Consider the following 5800-nt stretch of genomic DNA (forward strand, 5'->3'; position numbering starts at 1 on the left):
CCCTGCAGCGCTACAGGCTGGGCACAGAGTGGCTGGAGAGCAGCCAGGCAGAAAGGGACCTGGGGGTGCTGATTGACAGGAGGCTGAACATGAGCCAGCAGTGTGCCCAGGTGGCCAAGAAGGCCAATGGCATCCTGGCCTGCATCAAGAACAGTGTGGCCAGCAGGAGCAGGGAAGTGATCCTTCCCCTGTACTCTGCATTGGTGAGGCCACACCTTGAGTATTGTGTTCAGCTCTGGGCCCCTCAGTTCAGGAAGGATATTGAGGTGCTGGAGCGGGTCCAGAGAAGAGCAACGAGGCTGGTGAAGGGACTTGAGCACAAGTCCTATGAGGAGAGGCTAAGGGAGCTGGGGTTGTTTAGAAGGCTTAGAGGTGACCTCATCGCTCTCTTCAACTACCTGAAGGGAGGTTATAGCCAGGTGGGGGTTGGTCTCTTCTCCCAGGCAACCAGCAATAGGACAAGGGGACATGGGCTCAAGCTCTGCCAGGGGAGGTTTAGGTTAGATGTTAGGAAGAAATTCTTTACGGAGAGGGTAATCAGGCATTGGAACAGCCTACCCAGAGAGGTGGTGGATTCACTATCCCTGGAGGTTTTTAAAAAGAGATTGGATGTGACCCTTAGTGCCATGCTATAGTAATTGGAGTTGGATCAGGGGTTGGACTTGATGATCTTGGAGGTCTTTTCCAACCCAATCTATTCTGTGATTCTATGGTCAATTGCTACAGCTCCGTTGATGCTCAGCACTTTGTTAAGAGGTGGTACTGCAAGTTGTTTAAGCCTTGTGTTTTGATTAGTAATTTTTGTGAAGTTTTTGGTGGTTTGTTCAATACATTCCTCCAGCACTTCATTTGCAATACAAATTTTTCATTTTAAATAATTCATACTTAATTACAGTAGTTGTCAGTTATGTGGTCCTTTTCATTCTTGAAATGCTTTAGAAGCATTAATTCCCACAAAGTTTTGAGAAGCAATTAAGTATTAATGTTCCATTTTTACAAACAAAAACCAGAAAATACAGAGGTTGGGCAAACATTTCAGAACATCAACTGTAAAATTAGGCACTGACTAGATAGAGACATGATCTAATTTTCAGAGGCACTGAAGACATTTGCATATTCAGAATGGAAACTTTTGTCCTAGTAGCTAAATTCATAAAGAATCTTGGATACCATATTACTGAGCATTACAAGTTTTAATTACTCAAGATCAAGATATGGGAGGAGTTCATTAACTAGAGAATATTTACAGCAGGTGAGCATGAAGCTGCCTAAACTAACACAAAAGAAAGACTGATTTCCAGATTCTCACAATTCCAGCTGTATAAATAACCCTTTACAAACTTCCCTCCATGTGGGCTGAAGAACTTCCCTGGCATGAACTGCTGAAGTAATTGCTGAAGAAAAAGAAGATTGAGAGAACTGGGGATTGTATGATCTATTTCCTCACAAGACCAGGCAAATTTAAGGACTGCTATTTAACAGCTCCAACAACCAATGTAGAATTTGTGTCCCGAGAAGAGATTTCAGCTTAACAGTGAAGCTGTTGAGAGCTGTGGTTTTGACCTTGCTTTTGGTTTTGACCTTGCTTTTTCTCTCAGCCTGAGGAGAAAACTGAACCTGGGAGAAATGCTGTGATCACCAGGGTATGGTACAAAAAGAAGGTCAGTACATGCCTGTATTTTAAATAAAATAGATATCTAACGTATCTAACATATCATAAATATCTAAATATCTAACACTGAGTTTCACACAAAAATAGTGTCCTAGAGACACACTTCACATGCTCTGAGCACAGCTACTCTTTCAGGATTCTCAGAAGGCATGGGGGGTGGGATGCACCGAGTTTCTTGCTATGAACAAGGGAAAGTGTGCATGAGGCGGGTGTTCTGCTGCTGAGCATTTGCAAACACATATAGAAAGAGATACTGGAGTAGTGAGAATTTTAACTGGTAGTATCTCTGGCCTTTGGGACTGAGTTCCAGCTTTGAAGAGTTTGACAAGAGTGATGTTGAGACTGTCACAAATATACACCCTAAGGGTATATCTATAGTGACAGTTATTATCAAATATTTTGAGTCCCATGAGCCATTATTTCTTGTTTGAATCCTATATCTATGGGGTGTTTGATGTAAACCAAACTTGTTTGCATTCATTTTTATTTTGTGAGCATAGAGGTAAGATTTATCCCAAGTTTCCTTGTGGGACAGTGCTGTGAATCATTTGGCAGCCTTGTTTTTTCTGCTAGGCAATCTGCCATTTGTAAATAGTAAAGAAAGGAAAGAGGTATTTAAAAAGTCAGAAGCAAATAATGGACACATTCATGGTGAGAGTGTACAAGTATCTTCTGATGTGAATTTCTGTGGAAGTGTAGAAAGGCATGGCATAGTCGTATTGTCAGAGTGAGCTTCATACCCTGAAGTGTGGCAGAGTTTGCAGTACTGTAATAGATGGCTGGTGATCATATTTACATGTTCACAACTCCTAAAAAATTGTGGGTCTAGGATTGAAGGTGACTGTAAAATTGATGCCAGTGCAGGCATGACTGGAGTAAATGATCCAAAGCTACAAAGGGAATTTGGGGCCAGAGCTAAAATCAGGTGCTAGGTTTTCTAGCTTCTTCCATCTGTAGCCCAGGTCACTGCACTTTGCTTCTCCAAAAAGCTCAATCAAAACATAGAAGTTCAGAATTACAGGGTTACACAGAATTACAGAATTACACAGAAGTTCAGGGTTTAAGAAAAATCACATAACAATGAAAAATGAGGAATAATTGATGTGAAAATTGTTGAGACATTTATATACATACGATTAGCAAAGGATTACATGCATCGACAAATCAGCAGTTTTAGTCATTTCCAATGTGATGAATATGCTAGAGTTGTAGATAACCAGGAAGAAGATTAATATTCTGTGTATAATTATACACATTTCTTCTCAATTCTTTTTTTGAAGACAGCAAATAGGATTTAAAGCAACAGTCATTCACTTCACATGAACACAAAGAAAATAGACAGAGAAGCATTCAACTGCCTGCCCACCCAACCTGCCAGCTTCCAGAATCTCTCTAGGAAATAATTTCTACTTAGTTTCCTGTCTACTCCCATCTTTCTCCCCTAAATTTAGTCTCATGGCCCCATTCAACATTCTTCTTCCCTCTTTTTTCAGGGACAGAGAGGCTCTTGGCCTGTGGCTGTCTAGTGCTGGATAGTTATCACTTGCTGGCGGTGGCCTTATGCTCTGTCCCTGGCATGTCTTACTGTAGCTGTATGGTGACTCTTGATAATGGAGGCTTCTGTGGGTCCATTTGTAATGAAACCTGCACTGAATAGGTTGAATTTCATTTGCAGCATTTTGATAGTATGCCTGTATTCAGAGTCTTTGATGCTTTCCTCTTTCGTCAGTGGATGACACTGTACCTTCTTCTTGTAAACAACTACAAACTATTCATCTTTAACCTTTCTTGAAGCATGTCTCAGCTTTTTTTCCGTGTCTCACCTGCACACTGGCCTGCCAGAGCAGGCAATGATCTCTGCATTGATGTAGAGTGAATAGTCTCTTCCATCCATTTTCCATTTGAAAAGAAGCATACAGGCCTCCTACAGGGATGAGAAGTTGCGTGTCCCTATCTCAGCCATTTGACACTATCAAGATTAAACTTTTGTGCTGTGTTATTTTGCGTATTGGCACAGGACATCTGGGGTAGAGTATGAGGACAGGGTGAAGTTAAGCTTCTTTAGACCATCCAGGTATCTATAATGCTCTGAAGGCTGGGTGCTCTGAGGTTTCCCACTTGCCATCTGTTGAGGAGCTTAAAGTGCAGCCTAAGGGATGGATAGTGACTAGGCAGTAGACAATAAGAACACTCCCTGGGATGCTGATACAAGATAACATAGATTTAATTGTTTCTGCATCTGTGTATCAGTGGTCATTAATTTGCATTTATTGACTGCTTGATACTGTCACAGGTCAACAATATATTCTCTCAATAATGTAAGAACAGCAGCCAGTCCTATTTCAAAGAACTAATTGGATGACTCATTCTAAACATCAATTAGCATGTTCAGGTCCTTAGAGATGATTTTTTAAGCATTATTGTCAATTTTCTTGTTGGGTTTTTTTATAGCTGTCATCTGTTGCTATCAGACAGTGTTAATGCAATACACAGTGGTGCTCTCTTTGTAGGAGAAAAATGAGAAAAACATTTTTGTACTGCTGATAGCTACTAATTATCTTTGCTGGGGAGAACTCCAGACTGAAGAAGTATTTAAATACATAAACTGGCAGAAAATCATGTTGGGTAAAATTATTTAAATTTTATTTCAAACTCCTCAATTTCTAATAAAATATCTGACTTTTGTTGGAGCTGTAGAGGTCACTAGACTGTAGATGTTTGCCACAGTGCTTCCACCCCAGTCATCCAGCTGAGGAACTTTTTCAGGGGACTACCTGACTCCTTCTGTCATTAGAGGTACAACAGGAATGCAGTGCACACTAGTTCCCAGTTCAGGAGCACTCTTTCCTTGCTGTTTGCTGAAGAATGAATATAAATAGGCTAGATTCCTGCTGCAAATGTAGTGAGGGATCAAGATAGCTCAGCCATAAAGCATTCCGACTGATGGCAGCATTTTTTTGGAAGGGAAAATTGATCCAAGCTGACAGCTGTGCTGGAATGGCTAGACTGCAGTTAAGTCGTTTAAGGCCAGTTCGGGTATCTCGCCCTGCGCTGCAGCCCAGACATAGCACAGAGCAGTTTCTATGCAAAGGCACATTTTAACTAAACAGTTATTTTGAGCCTTCCTGCCTTTTGGCAGAAGGACATTAAGACAGTTTGGTTTAGAAGTTAATAAAAATAAAGACAAGTATAAATAAAGGAACATACTCTGAACATGGACAGGGTCTTTTTGCTCTTGCAGTACAACAGGACTGTAAAATGGTTCTGAAAACAACAGCCAAAATCACTTTAGATACCCCAAAACTTCTACACAAGCCACCTCGAGATAAGATGCTGTCTCACTCTAAGAGCACAGCTATTTGAGTAGTCACAACCTGGAATGCAGGTCATAAGCATCTACAGATATTCAAATGTAGCCATCCATGCCCAGAACTGGCAGCATCTGAATGCTCACAGGTATTCAACATTAAGTGAATCGATAGTTTCGCTTTAGTTTTTGGTGGTAATGGTCTACTTTATAGAAACTACTCCTACATGTGGCACTCTTGTTAGTACTTCCAACAGTGTGAAAAATGAGTGTGTCTGGAGAGCAAGCTGCCTAGGGTCACTATAATAAATCTGTGGTTCAAGAAGGTTCAAGAAGAAGCTGTCCCTAGCTATCTGTAGTTTGGACAAAGGGGATCTTGTCCTTTTCTGTTATTACAGACTTACTTATCAGAATTAATAAAAATGCTTTAGGATTTTTTTTTTTAACTCTCTTCCTCCAGTACATTTATGTCTGCTGTCTAGAGCCATAGCTGTGCCAGACCTTTGCTTTACTTCTAGGCTTAGAGAAAGTTTTATGAAGAGAGAGAGAAAAGTCTGGGATTCATTACCTGAGAGAGAAAAAATAAAAAGGTCAGACATGTAAGATAGTGAGAGGCAGTGAAGGTTGAGGAGGAACTTCTATTCGCTAAGGCTAGGTTTTAATTGCAAGATTTGGGGATATTTCTCATCATCTGATCCACGTACGGGGTGTCTCTGAGGTGGAGACGTGACATCTTTGTCCTCTGCTTTATGTTGGTCTCCACAGAAAATGAACCTTAATGTAAAAAGCAACAGTGCTGGTAGCATACTCTGGTCAGGTTC

Source organism: Empidonax traillii, unplaced genomic scaffold (genome assembly GCF_003031625.1).
Source record: "Empidonax traillii isolate 1590-97213 ecotype Southwest subspecies unplaced genomic scaffold, ASM303162v1 scaffold74:size2480735, whole genome shotgun sequence".
Classification (NCBI taxonomy): Eukaryota; Metazoa; Chordata; class Aves; order Passeriformes; family Tyrannidae; genus Empidonax; species Empidonax traillii.